The 20,676-nt window shown below is 40.9% G+C and overlaps 1 long non-coding RNA gene across 1 annotated transcript; it reads left to right on the top strand.

Annotated features, from left to right (window-relative positions):
* The first annotated feature begins 11,104 nt into the window (after nucleotides 1-11,104).
* On the top strand, nucleotides 11,105-17,646 carry LOC124965492 (uncharacterized). The gene is made up of 4 exons (XR_007105185.1): nucleotides 11,105-11,223; nucleotides 12,339-12,554; nucleotides 15,681-15,750; nucleotides 17,360-17,646. It is a non-coding gene; the product is annotated as an uncharacterized LOC124965492 (long non-coding RNA).
* The last annotated feature ends 3,030 nt before the right edge of the window (nucleotides 17,647-20,676 follow it).

Below are 20,676 nucleotides of genomic sequence, written 5' to 3'. Positions count from 1 at the left end.
GTAGTTGTGGTATCAGGAAACTCCTGGTCCCATAGAATGGGTTGGGAAGTAGTTCCTTCTCTATTTTTGGAAAGGTCTGTGAAGGATTGGTATTAGTACTTCTTTAACTGTTTGATAGATTCATCACTGTTGCCATGTGGATCTTCTCAATTATTAACTCAATTTCTTTGCTTATAAATCTAATCAGATTTTCTTTCTTTTTTTTTTTTTTTTCTTGAGGTTGTGTTATAGGTCAGATTTCTATCACTGAAACAGAATACCTGAGAGGCCAGTTTTTTTTTTTATTATTGTAAACAAATGGGATACATGTTGTTTCTCTGTTTGTACATGGCGTAAAGGCATACCATTTGTGTAATCATAAATTTACATAGGGTAATGTTGTTTGATTCATTCTGTTATTTTTTTCCCCTTCCCCCCCCACGCCTCCCACCCCTCTTTTCCCTCTATACAGTCCTTCCTTCCTCCATTCTTGCCCCTCTCCCTAACCCTAACTCTAACCCTAACACTAACCCCTCCCAGCCCCCATTATGTGTCATCATCCACTTATTAGCGATATCATTCGTCCATTGGTTTTTTGAGATTGGCTTATCTCACTTAGCATGATCTTCTCCAGTTTCATCCATTTGCCAGCAAATGCCATAATTTTATCAGTCTTTATGGCTGAGTAATATTCCATTGTATATATATACCACAGTTTCTTTATCCATTCATCAATTGAAGGACATCTAGGTTGGTTCCACAATCTGGCTATTGTGAACTGAGCAGCTATGAACATTGATGTGGCTGTATCTCTGTAATATGCTGATTTTAAGTCCTTTGGGTATAGACCAAGGAGTGGGATAGCTGGGTCAAATGGTGGTTCATTCCAAGTTTTCTAAGGAATCTCCACACTGCTTTCCAGAGTGGCTGCACTAATTTGCAGCCCCACCAGCAATGTAAGAGTGTACCTTTCTCCCCACATCCTCGCCAACACCTGTTGTTGCTTCTATTCTTGATAATCGCCATTCTAATTGGGGTGAGATGGAATCTTAGGGTGGTTTTGATTTGCATTTCTCTTATTACTAGAGATGTTGAACATTTTTCCATATGTTTGTTGATTGCTTGTATATCTTCTTCTGTGAAGTGTCTATTCATTTCCTTAGCCCATTTGTCAATTGGATTATTTACATTCCTGGTGTAGAGTTTTTTGAGGTCTTTATAGATTCTGGAGATTAGCGCTCTATCTGAAGTATGATTGGCAAAGATTTTCTCCCACTCTGTAGGCTCTTTCTTCACATTGCTGATAGTTTCCTTTGCTGAGAGAAAGCTTTTTAGTTTGAATCTATCCCAGTTATTAATTCTTGCTTTTATTTCTTGTGCTATGGGAGTCCTGTTGAGGAAGTCTGGTCCTAAGCCGACATGTTGAAGCTCTGGACCTACTTTTTCTTCTATAAGATGCAAGGTCTCTGGTCTGATTCCGAGATCCTTAATCCATTTTGAGTTTCGTTTCGTGCATGGTGAGAGATATGGGTTTAGTTTCATTCTGTTGCATATGGATTTCCAATTCTCCCAGCACCATTTGTTGAAGAGGCTATCTTTTCTCCATTGCATATTTTTGGCACCTTTGTCTAGTATGAGAAAATTTTATTTATTTGGGTTTGTGTCCGTGTCCTCTTTTCTGTACCATTGATCCACCTTTCTATTTTGGTACCAATACCATGCCGTTTTTGTTACTATTGCTTTGTAGTATAGTTGAAGTTCTGGTATTGCGATACCCCCTGCTTCACTCTTTCTGCCAAGGATTGCTTTAGCTATTCTGGGTTTTTTATTCTTCCAGATGAATTTCATAATTGCTTGTTCTACTTCTGTAAGGTACCTCATTGGGATTTTAATTGGAATTGCATTGAATCTGTATAGCACTTTTGGTAGTATGGCCATTTTGACAATATTAATTCTTCCTATCCAAGAACATGGGAGATCTTTCCATCTTCTAAGGTTTTCTTGAATTTCTTTCTTTAGTGTTCTGTAGTTCTCACTGTAGAGGTCTTTCACCTCTTTTGTGAGATTGATTCCCAAGTATTTTATTTTTTTCGATGCTATTGTGAATGGGGTAGTTTTCCTGATTTCTCTTTCTGAAGATTCATCGCTTATGTATAAAAATGCCTTAGATTTATGTGCATTGATCTTATATCCCGCTACTTTACTGAATTCACTTATGAGATCTAAAAGTTTTCTGGTGGAATTTCCTGGTTCCTCTAAATATATAATCATTTCATCAGCAAATAGGGATAGTTTGAGTTCTTCTTTTCCTATTCGTATCCCTTTAATTTCTTTGGTCTGTCTAATTGCTCTGGCTAGAGTTTCAAGGACGATATTGAATAGAAGTGGTGAAAGAGGGCATCCCTGCCTTGTTCCAGTTTTTAGAGGGAATGCTTTCAGTTTTTCACCATTTAGAATGATATTAGCAATGGGCTTAGCATAGATGGCCTTTACAATGTTAAGGAATGTTCCCATTATCCCTATTTTTTCTAGTGTTTTGAGCATGAAGGGATGCTGTATTTTATCAAATGCTTTTTCTGCATCTATCGAAATAATCATGTGATTCTTGACTTTAAGTCTGTTGATATGGTGAATGACATTTATTGATTTCCTGATGTTGAACCAACCTTGCATCCCTGGGATGAAACCCACTTGATCATGGTGCACTATCTTTTTAATATGTTTTTGTATGCGATTTGCTAAAATTTTGTTGAGAATTTTTGCGTCGATGTTCATTAAGGATATTGGTCTGAAATTTTCTTTTCTCGATGTGTCTCTGTCTGGTTTAGATATCAGGGTAATATTGGCTTCATAGAATGAGTTTGGGAGGGTTCCCTCCTCTTCTATTTTATGGAATACTTTGAGAAGTATTGGAATGAGCTCTTCTTTAAAGGTTTTGTAGAACTCGGCTGAAAACCCATCTGGTCCTGGACTTTTCTTTGTTGGTAGGCTATTGATGACTTCTTCTATTTCATTACTTGAAATTGGTCTATTTAAATTGTGTATGTCCTCCTCGTTCAGTTTAGGCAATTCATATGTCTCTAGAAACCTGTTGATGTCTTCAAAATTTTCTATTTTGTTGGAGTATAGATTTTCAAAATAGCTTCTAATTATGTTTTGTATTTCAGTCGTGTCTGTTGTGATATTTCCATGTTCATTCCGAATTTTAGTGATTTGGGTTTTCTCTCGTCTTCTTTTTGTTAGTGTGGCTAAAGGTTTATCAATTTTGTTTATTTTTTTGAAGAACCAACTATTTATTTGTCAACTTTTTGTATTGTTTCTTTCGTTTCAATTTCGTTGATTTCAGCTCTGAGTTTAACTATTTCCTGTCTTCTACTACTTTTGGTGTTGGTCTGTTCTTCTTTTTCTAGGGCTTTGAGCTGTAGTGTTAGGTCGTTTATTTTTTGAGTTTTACTTCTTTTATTAAATGTGCTCCATGAAATAAATCTTCCTCTAAGTACTGCTTTCATAGTGTCCCAGAGATTTTGATATGATGTTTCTTTGTTCTCGTTTACCTCTAAGAATTTTTTAATTTCCTTCCTAATATCTTCTGTTATCCATTCATCATATAGTAGCATATTGTTTAATCTCCAGGTGTTGGAGTAGTTTCTGCTTTTTACTCTTTCATTTATTTCTAACTTCAATCCATTATGATCTGATAGAATACAAGGTAGTGTGTCTATCTTCTTGTATTTGCTAACATTAGCTTTGTGGCATAATATATGGTCTATTTTAGAGAAGGATCCATGTGCTGCTGAGAAGAAAGTGTATTTGCTCTTGGTTGGATAGTATATTCTATAAATGTCTGTTAAGTCTAAATTATTGATTGTGTTATTGAGATCTATGGTTTCTTTGTTCAATTTTTGTTTGGAAGATCTGTCCAGTGGTGAGAGAGGCATGTTAAAATCACCTAGTATTATTGTGTTATGGTCTATTTGGTTTCTAAAATTGAGAAGGATTTGTTTGACATACATGGATGAGCCACTGTTTGGGGCATGGATGTTTATGATTGTTATATCTTGCTGATTTATGCTTCCCTTAAGCAGTATGAAATGTCCTTCTTTATCCCTTCTGACTAACATTGGCTTGAAGTCCACATTATCTGAAATGAGGATGGATACTCTAGCTTTTTTGCTGAGTCCATGTGCATGGTATGTTTTTCCCCATCCTTACACCTTTAGTCTATGGGTATCTCTTTCTATGAGGTGAGTCTCTTGCAGGCAACATATTGTTGGATCTTTCTTTTTAATCCAATCTGCCAGTCTATGTCTTTTGATTGATGAATTCAGGCCATTAACATTCAGGGTTATTATTGAGATATGATTTGTATTCCCGGTCATTTGGTTCATATTTAAAATTTTATTTATTTTTTGACACATCTTGGTTCCTCCTTTATTTGACAGTTCCTTTAGGGTAATTCCTCCCTTTGCTGATATGTTTCTTTGTTTTTTATCTCTTCCTCATGAAATATTTTGCTGAGAATGTTCTGTAATGCTGGCTTTCTTTTTGTAAATTCTTTTAGCTTTTGTTTATCATGGAATGATTTTATTTCATCGTCAAATTTGAAGGTAAGTTTTGCTGGGTATAAGATTCTTGGTTGGCATCCATTTTCTTTCAGAGCTTGAAAAATGTTGTTCCAGGCCCTTCTAGCTTTTAGGATCTGAATTGAAAAATCTGCTGATATCCGTATTGGTTTCCCCCTGAATGTAATTTGGTTCTTTTCTCTCACAGTTTTTAAAATTCTGTCTTTATTTTGTATGTTAGGTATTTTCATTATAATGTGCCTTGGTGTGGGTCTGTTGTAATTTTGTGTATTTGGAGTCCTATAAGCCTCTTGGACTTGATTTTCCATTTCATTCTTCAGATTGGGAAATTTTCTGATATTATTTCATTGAATAGATTATTCATTCCTTTGGTTTGTTTCTCTAAGCCTTCCTCAATCCCAATAATTCTTAAATTTGGCCTTTTCATGATATCCCATAGTTCTTGCAGATTCTGTTCATGATTTCTTACCATTTTCTCTGTTTGTTCAACTTTGCTTTCGAGATTAAATATTTTGTCTTCAGTATCTGAAGTTCTGTCTTCCAGGTGTTCTATCCTATTGGTTATGCTTTCTGTGGAGTTCTTAATTTGGTTTATTGTTTCCTTCATTTCAAGGATTTCTGTTTGGTTTTTTTTCAATATCTCTAACTCTTTATTGAAATGATCTTTTGCTTCCTGTATTTGCTCTTTTAACTGTCGATTGGTGCTATCATTCAATGCCTGCATTTGCTCTTTCATCTCATCATTCAATGCCTGCATTTGCTCTTTCATCTCATCATTCAATGCCTGCATTTGCTCTTTCATCTCATCGTTTGCTTCCCTAATCATTTTAATTATGTACATTCTGAACTCCCTTTCTGTCATTTCTTCTGCCATGCTGTCGTTGGATTTTATTGATGTAACATCTAGATTTGTTTGGGGCATTTTCTTCCCTTGTTTTCTCATATTGTTCAGGAATCAGTTGGTCATTAAGATATTGCAGATTTCCTCTATCGACTTATAATGTCCCTGAAGATTGCTAGTATATCCCCTCTTATCCTTCAGTAGCCTGAAGTCTTGGAGGAAGTTGATAATGCGGAGCTCCACAAAGAAGCTGCCTCTCTAGGGGTGGTGACCCTCAGGTGGCGTATATTCCCTGCTAGTGGGCAGAGGTGCCTCCACTTGTTGACCAATGGTCATCCAACGGGGAACTAGGCTGCGGGCTGAGGCAAGTCCTGTTTGTGCCTGTGTCTCTGGTTTTACCGTCCCTGTGGGAAAACCTCACCCGGCAGGGAAGACTCACTTGGTGGGGAGGTCTCGCTGGTCAGTTCCCCTCCTAGAGGTTCCCCTCAATCTACAACTACCGCTTGGGCTGGGCTGTCTTCCTCTGCAACGTTCCCAGGGGCCCGGACCTACCTCCTGGGCCTGGGAGCCTCACCCTTCGTAGGCGAGTCTCCTTAGGCTGCCTCTCCCAGAGACTCTGCCCGCAGTCCTGGAAACTTTGCTCCGCCCCTAGGTGTGTCTCTGTGCGGCTCTTCCAGCAAGAAGCCACCTAGCTCCTGGGACCCTGCTCTGCACCTAATCGCCTGGCTATGCGGCCCCTCCTCTGAGCCGCCACTGGAGCCCCGTACAATAGCTCCAATACCCAGAGACCCGCCACACACCTCCTCCTCTGGACAGCGGCCGGGTTTCCCATGCAGTCACTAGGAGCCCAAGCAATTCACTTCGCGTCTCCTCCTCCCGCCAACCGCCCATAGCCCTAGGCAGTCACTCCAAGTCCAAGTGACCGCCCTGTTCCTCCTCCTCCTCCTCGGGGTAGCCCCCCGGGTGTTCAGGAGCAGTGGCTCCGAGACCAAGTGACCCACCACGCTCCTCCTCCAGGCAGGCCACCGGTGTTCAGGAGCGGTCGCTTTTAGTCCAATCAACTCACCACTCGCCTCCTCCTCTGGCAGCTGCCTGTGGCTCTGATGCAGTCACTCCTAGACCAAGTGACCCACCCGCGCTTCTCCTCTTCCTCCGGGCAACCCCCTGGTGTTCAGGAGCGGTTGTTCTGAGTCCAAACAGCTCGCCACGCAGCTCCTCCTCTGGCAACTGCCTGTGGCTCTGATGCAGTCACTCCTAGACCAAGTGACCCGCCATGCTCCTCCTCCAGGCAGGCCACCGGTGTTCAGGAGCAGTCATTCTGAGTTCAAACAGCTCGCCACGCAGCTCCTCCTCAGGCAGCTGCCCGGAGCCCCAGTGGTTGCTCCGAGTCCAAGCGCTGTGCTGAGCCGCCTCCTCTACGATGATCCCAGTTGTCCGTGTTTACCGCTCCAGTGGGGGGAGGGGCGCCTCGCCGAGCAACTCCACTTTACAAAGTTCCCTGCGTTCCGGGGCTACCGCCCCATCCGGGATGCCTCCCCAACGGGAGAGACTCACCCGGCAGCTTTGAGTTGGTCCCAAGTCTCTCACTATCTCCTCTTTTGAATCTTGCGTCCTGGAGCAACGTGAAATGCAGCCGCCCTCTAGTCCGCCATCTTGAAACTCTCATAAGGCCAGTTTTTAAGAAGGCAGAGTACCCAGTTTTGAGCAGGCATTCTATGACAGTTTTGCTTTATTTAGGGGACAACTTTTCCTATCGCATTTTTATTGCTTTTCCAACTCTTTTGTTTCCTCGAAGCTCAGAACTAATGGAATACACTAAAACTCATAGTTCCCATAGTAAAAAGCTACAGACATTTTCCCATCTTTATCCTTAGTTGGAAGCATTTGGAAATTATATATATATATAATTATATATATATATATATATGGAGATAATTCTGTATCTCCTTATTGCACAATTGTTTTTCTTGAAATTTGTGCTCTCTGAATCAATATAAAAAGATGGTCAGGAGGGTAAGATGCAGAATACATCTCTGGCTGCCTGAGAAATTTGGGTGTATGTAGTAAAGGAATAGCTGTAGAATTTTTCATGTTCATGCTGAATCGAGGCCCTGAATGATGGAGCAGAAAGTGGAAGAAGTATGGTATGTATTCCTACCTTTTTCCTTAACAAATTGTACTTGATTTTGTGAGCTTTCTGGGTGTGCTTTCCCTTAGTTAGTTCCCTGATACCCAGTTCAATGCTTGTCTTTTCCTTATGCTGTGTTCATGACTGAGGTACCCAGCATTTTTTATCACCAGGAAGCTACGTACCTTTTTCCTGTTTTTGCATGTCATGTTTTGAAACATTTTCTCCTGTCAAACTGCAGTTTTAAGGATAATTAATTTCCCCCAATAACTGATTCATCAACATCATGTGTGACGTCAGCCAAAACTTCAGACTAACGAGAGATAACCAGGGTTATTCAAGAAGTTGATAAAATTCAAAACCAAAGAAGTCAGATTGTTAGCCCATCTCAGCCTTTGTAGGAAATGTAAAATCCCCATAGCTTTCTTGAAAAATTGATACTCTATCAGACTACCTTGTTTTTAGCTCTGTGAGGGATATCTTAGTTGGGAACGTTATATCCTTAATGATCTGAAGTGGCAGAATCTGGAGAAGATGGAGAGGTTGCAGGTTCTGCTGTGATGTTCTTTCTTATACTAGATTAATCCAACACAGGGCATACCAGTTTGAGGGATTATTACCGATTACCAGCTAACTGTGGAAAGTACATGACTTTGTTCTCAGTCATATATATATATGCGTAAGTTTTCTCAAACAGCTCAAATATTTGTGTGTATATGTGTGTGTACACACAGGCTTGTGTACACACACACACACACACACACACACACACACCACACATACACGGTCCCTGAATTAGTTTCAATAAAACCTACATCAGTGCAGAGGTACTCATGGAGTGCCTTCAATAAAAAAGTCACTGTGTATTACGTGATAACACTGAACAGACTCCAGACATCCTCTTATCTTAGATATACAATAATGTAGCATAACTCAAGCCTAAAGGAGAAGTTAAAGCATTAGGTAACAGTAGCAACGGTAGCATGTTAGTGGAGTAATAACTCTCCTGGAGGATAACCCAGGATGGGTTTTATTGAATTCAGTTTACTTAGCTGGGATAAACCCAGATAGGCATCACATTTACAAGAAGGTGCTAGCAAGAGGGCAGGTTATTACAAGCACATTTAGAAGATAAGCCATAGAAAATCGAATAAAATCAGAGATCAGGAAGGGAGCAGAAGTGGTTCCTGGTTCAACTTCTTGCCTTCAATAGGCCCATACCTAATCTAACTAAGAAAAATCATACTGCAATTATTCTCAGACATCTGCAGGGAGGAAAGGCAAATGAGTTTTCTTAGGAAACTCCTCTGTTACCCTTTCCGTTGAGCTTTCTTTATGTCTAATTAAAGTCGCTCTTTTTGCAATTTAAATACATGTTTTTTGTTTCTATGCTCTTTAGAGAATAAGTTATTCAATTCTCTTCATATTAGTTCTCTTTAAAAATATTACAATAGTGGTCATTTCTTAATTTCTTTGGTTTCCCATACCAATTAACTGTCACTCCTTGTATTTATGGTATTTTCATCCTCTTTAATTGTGTTTCTGTTTTGTTGTCTTCCTCACCTTTACAAATTTAAGTCTGATGGATGTTTATGTTGCTATTTCTGTATTGTCTGTGTTATCTCCCCATCTCACTGTCCTAGAGACTGTTCCCCTGCTAGAATCATTTCTGAATTTTATGGTCTTCACCAATCCTTGTCCAAGAGATCAGGTCAGCTATATGGCTAAACTCTTGCTTGAGCTTTCCAGTTGGTGATTTTGGTCCTAGAGGTATCCTGTACAACAGAGAAGAGTCATGCCTCAGCTGTCTTTGAAGTAAAGCTACACATTGAGGATTGCTTTTTTTTTTTTTTCCACTGATAAATACTGGTCAATAGAAGATATGCCCTTATATGCAGGTATCTTGTGACAATGTCCTGTTCTCAGGGCTTGCTGAAATCCACCATGAGTATGTTCGGAGACCATCATCACCACCCACAGCTGCCTTCTTTGCCAGAAGCATGGACTTTAAGTGCTTCTTAGTGTTTACCCATGGCCTTTTCCTTGTAGGTGTGGCTTCTCATGCATCCTAAGTAAGTCTGTATGGCAGGGCGGGGAGTTGCAGGGAGATAGATACAAAGAATGATTATTTGCCTAAGTGGATGGATAATATGGTGACATATTAACAGATAAAATTTTGTTTCTGGTATTTCAATTTCATTTCAAATTTTCTCTTCCTTCCCTCAATGACATGTGTTTTCTCTAAAAATGTTCTTTCACTGGTAGACCTTGCTTTGGAAGTTGATTTCTAAAGGAGACGAGTCTATTTGCATAGTCTCCTGATCCTTTGGATGCTTCACCATTTCTTCTGTCCCATTTAGCTCTTCTTTCCTTCCTGAAGGTCCTGTTTTTAAATCAGAAGTTATTCGTTCACTGTCTACTCTGTGAAGGGTACTGTGCTTGGCACTGTGGAAAGACAGACAATAAATACACAAGGTGTGCTGTCTCCTAAGACCTGAGAAGGGAGGCAAGGACACAAAGGTAAATAACTGTGTGCAGAGAGACTGTGTGAAGTGCTTATGTTAGGAGAAAAAGTGTTATTCGTTGGATTAGGAATAGTCCCATAGTTATATATTTTCATCTTTAAAATCTTCTCTCTTTTCTTAACATCTTGCAAAATCAAGCTGGTGTCCATTTTTAATCTTCAGCTAATTCTCTCTTTCTCTCTCTCTCCCTCTCTCTCTCTCTCTCTCTCTCTCTCTCTCTCTCTCTTTCACACACACACACACTCACTCATTCTCTCACTAAAAGGAGCACTCAAACACATAACAAAATCCAGTCTCGGTCCCCACCTAACTGTTGTTTTTGAGGAGAATCTGTAGTGACTTTAGATACTGTCAGCTCTTGCAGTTGCCTGGGTATGGTTGAGGAGTAGGTTGGGGGTAGGCAGAAAATTCTTACCCATCTATTATATATATATATATATATATATATGTATTGGTGCTGAGGATTGAACCCAGGGCCTTGTGCTTGCGAGGCAAGAAAGCACTCTACCAACTGAGCTATATCCCTAGTCCTGTCATTTTTTATAATAAAGTTAGAAAAAGGTCTGAGTCTAATTGTGTGTGTGTGTCTATCTTAAATAGGAGATTAAAGTCTGACTCCTCTGGAAAGGACATAAACTAGCTCTGGAAGTCACCCAGAACATACTACTGCACAAATACCTCTGCGGATCTGGTTGCCTTTCCAGGACTGCTGTGCCCACCGTGGGCCGTATTCCAGTGCTGTGGTATGTGGTATGCACTCAAGATTCGAAGGTGCCAGAGACATTTCCTTCTTTGAGCGTGAGGCAGGGCGAACCCAACGTCTCTGGAAGGTAAACACGACCCCCCTCCGGCGCGTGAGAGTCCTCGGGCCATGTTTACAGTGTGTCGCCTTTGTCTGCACTGCACATACTTCACATTTTCTCAAAGGTAACGGGCGAGCTGCCAGTGACGTTGCCCAGCTCTGGGGCTGCAGTCCCTCTGGGAATATAATTGCCCATCTGCTTGATGCTCTCCCTTCAAGTCTTACCTTTCATCCTCGCTCCGTGCAGGGTGCCAGTCAACACAAATTTAGGACTCTCCTCATTTCTCCTTCCTTTGATGGCCTCTGAACTCCTCATCTGATCAGCCCTTCACCACCCAGAGGACATGCTTCTGAGGCAGTGCTAGGTGGGTGCTGCATTGTTTTATATTTGTCTCCCTCCTGCCTGTCACACCCTTTCTGCTGTTCCTATCCCACCTTAAAAAAAAAATCCAAGAACATGAATAGCTTAAAATGAACTAAACTGGTCATTGTTATAACAGGAAAACTGTACACAGACTACAAGCAATAATCCGCTTATATCCACTACACTTTCTTACACAATAACTCACCTTTCATCACCCTCCTCCACTTGGCAAATGGAGTATCACCTTCTCTTGCCCACCCTACTGAGAATACTCAGGAAAAGAAGCCCAGAGAGCTTCTCGATTTTGATTTCGTTTTAAGTTTTCTTTGTTGGCTTGAGTCTAGGTCCCAGCCAGGGCCAGCAGCCGGAGGGCACTTTCGCTGGTAACTGCTGCAGAGGGAGCTCTCGTGTTTTATGTACAGAGCCCGAGGCTCCCCCACCGCATTTCAGTGGAAGGAGGTTTTGTAAAAAGCAAAGCAGCTTTCCTCCGAGGCACTGACATGGTAACCCTGACCCTATCCAGGTGGAAGGAGGTATTACAGTCCCTTCACTGGAGATGTGACAAACCATACGAAAACCAGCCACTAGAATTCTACAGTCAGTACGAGTGTCCTGAGTTCTGGATGGAGCCTCCTCTGGGCACCCTGGGGATACTCTGCAAGCTGTATAGTTTCTACATACATCACTTCTCCCATTTGCGGGCTCATTATACCCTTTTCAATTTTGTTATACCATCTACTTCAGAAATGCTCCCAGATTCCCAAGTCAAAGCTTCCTTAAGATGTGGCTAAGTTATTAGAAGTGACTGTGGAAAAAGAATCCACTACTACAGATACGAATACACAACTGACCTGGCTAGTTTTAATTTGTAAAATGAAGCCAATGCTTTGCCATGTAAATCTTTCTCATGTAACTTTGAAGTTGCTGATGAGCTCCAAATGAGATCCCGGATTCCTGAGGGAAACAGACAAAAAGTGGAGCATTTCAATGGACATTTTGATATTTCTCCATCTGTCCTTAACTTGAAAGAGACATTCTTTGGGTCAGGACTTCCTACTTAAGAGTATTGTCATTTTTAATTGCTAGTAAAATCTCAATGCTTTTCCTCCCATGTAGGACCAAGAAGCATTTAGCACAAGCTAAATTATCAGCTGAATGATGAAGTCAATCCAACTTTGTTTACGTCCCTGCCACAGGCCAGGCACGGAGATGAGTGTCCTGGAGGATACGCAGATCGCAGATGAGTGAGAAACAAGCCCTTTGCTCTAGAAGCCGGGGACCACAGGAAACTAAGATAAGGAGACAGAACTTCAATCTGAGACACTGAAAAAGGTATAAATAAGACAAAGCATATGGATTCTGTTCATAGACACCTAGGAAACAAAAACAAAAGAGGTATTTTAAAAATACTGGCTTGGAAATTCATCCTTCTCTAAGACGGATGTTCAGTCCTCTTTCTCTGTCAATCTGGAGGCAGCAAGCTTTTCTCTCCTGGTGTCTTGCCATGACAGCCACTTGGGTTACTTTATTAGGATTAGCAACGGTTTATGAGAGCCAAACAGAAGGACCGTGATTTACTTAGTCTCCCTGTTGCATCCGTGCAAAACCCATGTGGAGGTTTGAAAAAATGTTTTTAGACACATTTTTGTGGTTTGAGTTGAATCTCAACTATAAACTTGTTGCAGAGTTAAAGGCTTTGATGAAAGGGCCATAGATCTTAAGAAATAAGAGTCATAAGCAAATCTATCCAATTCCTTATTTTCAAATGGGTGTTTTTCTTTTCTCGCTTAATGGGCACTATTCAGAGGTTAAATGTGTCATCTAAAGTTGCATATGGCATAAGCCTAGGAAGACTAGATTCCTCGTTTCTCAGGAGAGGGCTGTTCCTTACACCCTACCATCTCTTATAGATGGTAAATTAAATCACAAAATCCTGTGAGTTGGAAGAAAACTCTCATTTCGGGGGCAGAGGGAGGGCTGACAATCTAAATTTCTACCTATAAAATAATGCTATTCTTATAAATCTTTATTGCTCCCTATTATCATTATTTATTCAAGATGTATATCACATCTATTTCCAAAAAATTTAAATATGTTACAACCCGATACACACGGCAAAAACAAAACATCTAAAAATAAAACCAAATCAAACTAAAACAAACCAAAAATAAAAAAAAAATCGACCTTTTTTTTTTTATAATAAAGAAAATAGTTAACACATATCTAGAAACAACTACTCTTTATTCCTGAGGATGGAATGGTGTTCAGTTTCTTGGCAGGTGAAATAAAATTATACATAGGTGAGATTATGTTATTCCCATCATCTTACCTGTTGGCTTTAAATTGGGTTCCCAGATTTAATAGAATACCAAAAAGGGAGAAGAAAGTATTTATAAATATATCTTGTGGATTGTTCTTCAAGTTTATTGTATAAGGCATTCGAGTAAAAAGAAGAAAAGTGAAAGAACATTACTCCTCAGTACTTGTGTGGATGTTTTAGAAGGATAATAGCAGAGAGGATTTTTCTGAGCCTGTAGCATGTATTGATAAAGATCCTCTTTGTAGGGGGAGTCCTTTTCTAATTATTTTTACAATGCCCATTATTTGTAGGATGTTTTTTCCCTCCAGAAAGAGCACCAGCGCTAATAACTTTTGACCATAGCTTTGTGAGAAATGGTCTCAATACTAGTAATAACCACTTGGATTTTGATGAGGAATCAGAATACATACTGTTTAGGAAGAAGAATTGAACACGGAATGCTCTGGAAGTATAAGGTCTAACAGTAGTTCCCAGCACCCTTCTCTATTGATCTAAGGGTTCCCCAGGTTCTGCCTACTACCTCAATATCACAGTCTTTTTGCTTGAAGCACAAGGCATACTTCAGCTACCTGAGATTAAACACTAAGCCCTTTAGCAAGTCGGAGTCTCCCTCTTCTCTGTTCGCGATCTGTTCTGGAAATGGGCCAGTGGGGATGTGTGGGAATTCAGCCCTTTGTTTTTGGTGTTTGGCCGGGCAGCCTTGGTCACTGATTGGCTGCATTCTTTGGAGATGAACATCTTCTATTCCTTTGTGATTCTGTGACAAATACTCAACCCGCACCTGCCAAAATGAATAGCCCAGAAAAACTTGTTATGGTTGTAGAATCAGTTTTTTTTTTTTTTTTTTTCCTAAAGAAAACTTCCAATCACCAGGAATTCTAAACATAATTGGTTGGTTCCCAGAAATACAATAAAAGGAAACCAGAAGTATTTTAGTCCCTGGTTGTTTATGAATAAACCCGATTTTCTTTTTCAGACTTTGAAGGTCACAGAATCAAATCAGGTGGAGTCACAGAAATGAAGTTTCGCTTTCCATCAGTCCTCCTTCCCACCTTTCTTTCCAGTTCTCTGTTAGACATAGGGGTTATTTAGACTTAAGTAGAAAGTAGAACACTGCTTAGAATTTCAGGGGTCCGTAGTCACAGCGGGTCACAAAGAAAACTACCTTGGAAATTACTGGAAGGCAAGCAACAGTGATAAATAAAGCAGATCCATGAATACCTTCAGTGCACCCAGACGCTGCTTCTGTGAGGGCACGGTACCAGCAATTCGGATGGTGAGCAGTGGAATCCAAGAAAGAGGAGCTTACTTTTATTTTTCCAGTAGGCCCAGACACTTCACCTCAGGGATGGGACAATGAGCATAGAACTGGATTTGTCTAGGAAGTAGATAATTAAGCCTGGATCTTAGATCCACAAAAGATGACAAAAGAATAAAGAATGACATTTATTATTTTCTAGAGATCAAATCTTAGGAGCCCCTATATCCTTTTCATAATGTGACCTTTGAAAAATACAGCAAAAATCTTAACGTATTGCTAGGCCATAATAGGCTCCTGAATAATGTAAGTTCTCTTCCCGGCCTCTTTTTCTTTTTCTACACATCAAATAATATTTCATTTCACTGTCCAAGTCATTCAGTTATATCTGTTGTTATTTCATAATATAAACACTTTCCTCTTGCTTGTATTTCTTTCCTTAGAGCTTAATGAATAGCAAGGAAATATTTTTGTAATTGATAAGCTTGTTATACAATTCTAGAAACTCCCCTCAATGCTTCTTATATCCAAATCATACACCCTGGCATGAGTTTAAACAAAAGGAATGTTAAAAATAAGAACTAAGATGTATCAAGTGCCAACTGTGTGGAAGGCATATTCTAGATGCTTTATATCAGGTATTTCATTTAATCCTCAAACTAACCCTAAGAGAGAAGATAAATATTTCCCATCTTTATGTAGGAAATCAGCCTCAGAGAGATCTTACTCCAGGTTTTCAGTTAATAGGTGTAGAGTACAGTTTACTCTATTCCCAGTCTGCATTCTTTCTACCTCACCATAATGCTCAGGTTGTACTGGAAATGCAGAAAGCTATAGCAAGAGATTTTCTCACTGTCTTCCTCAATTTTGTTTCCTTTAGAGCATTTGAAGAAGGAGGCCATTCTACTAGCCATAGACAGCATTTGTGTTGGGAGCCAGACTGATCTGGGGTAGATCTGGGGTACATTTCAATAATTCAACTGTTTGCTTCTTAGATTTTTAGGGACTGAGGAGGTTTCCAGTAATAGAAGTCAAACTTGGTCCTTGAAAGATGTCCTGATGTTTTCTGGCTTGTCTAGAAAACAAAATGGCAAGTTCAGAGCAGGGAACATAGGTCAGATTGCAGGGGAGAGTCTATAGACCCCTAAGAGAGGATTCAGCCTAAGAAAGGGGTATTAAAAATGTGAGTCTGCTTCAGCAATGAGACAGAGGATCTGAAAGAAGATGCAGTCCTAAGCATACTGGCTTAATTTCTCGAACCCTCCCTGATCTCTGGAGTGGGAAGGGGACTGAGTTTCTTCCACATAGGTAGGGGCTATCAGCCCATGAGAACCTATACTACATAGGCACAGACAGGAGAAGCCTGGAGTTAAGTTTCCTATAATAACAAGGCTTGCATTATAGTCAATAAGCATGAGTTTCCTGTAGGATGACACATCTTACCCAAATAGACTGGGCAAAAATCCCTAATGGTTACGGATACTTCATGGCACCAACAACAAAGATCCCTCTCTACCTTGACTCCTCCCTCAAATTGACATACAACAGAGAGGTGCTCATGTCGTATAAAGTTCAGACAGTTGCCACTTAAATGTGCTGCAAAGCAGACTTAAAAATCTTATATGGGGCAGCTGGTCCTGACTTTACTAACAGCTGGACAGCCAGAGCCTTGGAGGGCTAGTGGGGTTACTGTGCAGCCACCAAGCAGCCCTGTGGAGCACTGGCTGTGAGGCTTAGTGAGAAGGGACACTCCAGATGTGGTCCCTGAGAGACGAGTGAAGATGAGAATTAGCTTAGATATGGCCCCAGAGATGCTCAGTGAACACAGCTTTCCAGGTCCCCCAAGTTCTTCACCAGATGTGGCTCAGAGTGAAGACTCAGCAGGGAGTGGGAAGGCCTGGGTCAGGCCACCAACCTTCTTATACCCTACCCCAGCACTTTGGACTCCAGTAAAGTGATATCTGGGGTTCTTAACCTTTTTTGGTCTATGGATCCTTTTGGAAGTATGGTGAAACCTATAGACTCCTTATCATAATAATGCTTTTAAATGCATAAAGTAGTATATGTGGGGTTCTAAAGGAAGCCAATTATACAGAAGAATGATCTTAAATATGCCTCAGGGACTTCAAGGAATAATTAGGATGAGGTGGAAAAAAGAAATTTTCAAAAGTCAAGATCCTCCTATGCAGGTGGGGTGTCCATTATCAAAATATTCAGGAAATAAATCTATAGAGTGAAAATATATGTGCTTCTTTAGTGATGCAACAAATAGCAAGATTCAGCAGCAGGCCTAATACCATGATTCCAATAATTCCAATGCCATAATTCCACAATCCTAATACTATAATTCCAAGTAGTGAGGAGTATAAATGATATATTAAGATATCTGCTATAACTGAAATGTGATCTGAAAACCTTATGATTTCCATTGATGACAAGATCACAGACATATTATAATACTGATGTACTGGGCTGTTTCCATTCATAATTTAAGAAAATAATTTTAATAAGAGCTTAATGAAAATAAAGATATATTTTCTCCCCTTCCTGTTTCAACAGACCTCCTAAATCCTGTCTGTGGATCTCAGACTAAGAACTCCTGCTTTCTGTACTTGTGGAAAATGACTTTAGAAAATCATGCACTGGTTCTGGGCTCACTTTCTTACCTCAATACCAGTATCATTCAGCTACAATGAGTTCCAGGTGATGTAAAAATCTCAGCCCCATTGTGATGATGTGACAAAGGCCAGACCGTGACAATGTGAAATTAGTTTGCCTCCAGGTCCTTGGAGGGTTGAGCAGGTACAGCCACCACGACCAGGCCCAAACCCTGTGTCATTTACCAGGGAATAAAGCAGAGTTATAGTATCTCCATGAGGTGGAGCAATATTGCAAACCAGTTAGCTGAATGAGGACTAATTTCACAGTAATTTCTAAAAAAGAATAAGGGGATGTTGCTTAGTGGTAGAATGTTTGCTGGCAAGCTTGAAGCTGTGGGTTCGATCCCCACTACCACACAAATAAATAAATACAGAAGGACAAGGAATTAGAAGCTAGGACCTCTCTGTATTTAAGTTCATACTGGAGTGTTAGAAAGTATGTGGGATTTGGACTTGAGTCCTGGTTCCACCCTTGACAGCAGGGTGACCTTGGCTAAGACAAAACATTTTCTTCTTAATTTCTCACCCCCTCCGATGGTAAAATGGGGCAAATAGCTCTCAGGCTTGTGCGATGGACACATATAATTATTCTATAGAAGGGTGCTGTGTAAACTGTAAAGCCTTGTGCACATATTTGCCATTATTATCATGTTACAACCCCCCTGGTGTTTAACTGTACTCTACATGTGTCACCCGGCAGTGGTCTCGACCTAGCGCTCTTGCTGCCATTTGCAGGTTGAGGCAAGTTGTAGTTTCCGTCGCTTTTTCCTCTCTGGAGACATTGCCATGACTGGCAGCTCTGCCACACTGACTATTATCCAAAGGTCAGTGAAAGACCTTCGATCGTCCTAGGAGCCCTGCACCCCTGTTTTTCTGAGGAAACTCCTTTGACCTTCTATTCCTCTGGCCTCCCTTTCTCGTAGCTTCCCTCCCCTCATCTGGCCTGGCTACTGTCCAAAGCCCTGGGATGGAGGTGAGGGGAGGAAGGAAGGGGCGCGTGTGCAGCGGAGGCAGCGCCATGGGAGAGGAGACTCGCTGGTCCTCAGGCTGCTCCCTGAGTCCTGTGGGGTGTGGTTTCCATGGAGCCCGCAGTCAGAGTACATGGAATCAAGTAGATTGAAGTCATTCAGCTTTGAAGACTTCCTGTATACTTTTAAAGCTGCCCCATGACATCATTTTGCTGGGCGGCTCAGAACAATAGGCGGGGGTGGGATGAAAAGAATCAAATCTACAAAGTGCCAAGAACAGAAAGTAATAGGTTGAAACAGAAACAGCCACAGTGGATGTGAACTTTCCTGAACCAACGGGGAAAGAACGGGCCCCTTGGTTCTCCAAGATGGCCCAAGAGCGCCCCCTCGGCCTCCGGGTCCTTTCCACCCACGCAGAGCCTGCTCGGGGCTCCTTGTTTTTCAACTGCTAGTGACCTCTCTCTCTTGCAGGGAACAACAGAGGCAGACACACAGGGAAAGTCATGTGACTTTGCAAACGGTTCATCCATCCAAGTTCAATAAATTAGCAGCCAAAAATTTTAATCAGATATTTAATCTTTCCTCCCTGTAAGGGAGATGGGGTGTTTACTGTGGCTGTTGGCCAGATTAATCTCAGAGAAGAAAGATTGCTGCCGCATCCTTGGTGCTGGGAATCCCTGAAGAAGTCACTTTTGCCTGTGGAGTCCGCCTCAGCTGGTAGGTTCGCCCTGTCTCTTGCAAGTTTCTGCAGTTTGTGTCAGGACCGTGACTGCAGGAGGGATCCCACATTTTTCTAAACAAATTCAGAAAGGAAACCACTAGCAGACTGCAAAACTTCCTACACTCTGGCCTGGTGCTGCTGAGTTCTCACCCACTCTGCCTGGTTCCATCTATGCCCTCCCACCTCCCGAAACCTATCAGTGTCCCTGGGGAGAAAGGCTCCAAGGAGTCCTGCCAGGGAGCTCAGTCACTCTGGTGACCAGACCTACCTAACTTGTGAATAATTAACTGATGTCTACATGGCTGACTGTGGTTGAACTTTATTAATTGATCTGACAATGATTGACTGGAGGCACTCTTCTAGGTTCTTAGGACAAATCAAAGTACAAAAAGAGAAATGTCTGTCTCCTCGTATAACCAATGCTCTAACGGTGGGAGAGAGTGACATACACATAAACGTGATAAGCAAGTAAATAATATAATGTTAAAATTGACAAATAAGATAAGGTGGCATGGCAGATATATGTGGGCACATTAGTTTGTAAAATAATTCACTGCACCATTCCCATGGTTTCCATTGCAACTCCCCTGTAAATGCTGTTTCATTGGGCTATTAATAGGTGCTGTGCGAAACTCAACTCAAAATGGATCAAGGACTTGGGCACTAGACCAGAGACCCTGTGTCTAAGAGAAGAAAAAGTGGGCCCAAATCTCCATCATGTAGGCTTAGGAGCTGACTTCCTTAACACGACTCCTAAAGTGCAAGAAGCAAAATCAAGAATCAATAAAGGGAATGGAATCAAATTAAAAAATTTCTTCACAGCAAAGGAAACAGTCAATAACATGAAGGGAGAGCCTATAGAATGGGAGAAAATCTTTATTCCATGCAATTCAGATAGAGCATTAATCTCCAAAACATAACACCAGACTAAGGAATTGAGCAGACACTTCACAGAAGAAGAAATACAATTGATTAACAAATATGTGAAAAAATGTTCAACATCTCTAGTAAGTAGAGAAATGGGGCTGGGGTTGTGGCTCAGTGGTAGAGTGCTTGCCTAGCATGTGTGAGGCACTGGGTTCAATCCTTAGCACCACATATAAATTAATAAAATAAAGGTTCATCAACAACTAAAAAAGGTTTTTAAAAAACTGCACCAAGATTCCATCTTACTCCAATCAGAATGGCAATTATCAAGAATACAGGTAACAATAAATATTGGCAAGGATTGGGGGAAAAAGTACACTCATACATTGCTGGTAGGACTGCAAATTGGTGCAACCACTATAGAAAGCAGTATGGAGATTCCTCAGAACACTTGAACTGGAATCATCATTTGACCCAGTTATCCCACTCCTAGGTTTATACCCAGAGCACTTAAAATCAGCATACTACAGTGATGCAGTCACATCAATGTTTACAGCAGTTCACTTCACAATAGCCAAACTATAGAACCAACCTAGATACCCTTCAACAGATGAATGGATAAATAAATTGTGGTACATATACAACAATGGAATATTACTC

Source organism: Sciurus carolinensis, chromosome 15 (genome assembly GCF_902686445.1).
Source record: "Sciurus carolinensis chromosome 15, mSciCar1.2, whole genome shotgun sequence".
Classification (NCBI taxonomy): Eukaryota; Metazoa; Chordata; class Mammalia; order Rodentia; family Sciuridae; genus Sciurus; species Sciurus carolinensis.
Note: the sequence above shows the minus strand (reverse complement) of the source record. Positions and strands in the feature narration are given on the sequence as shown.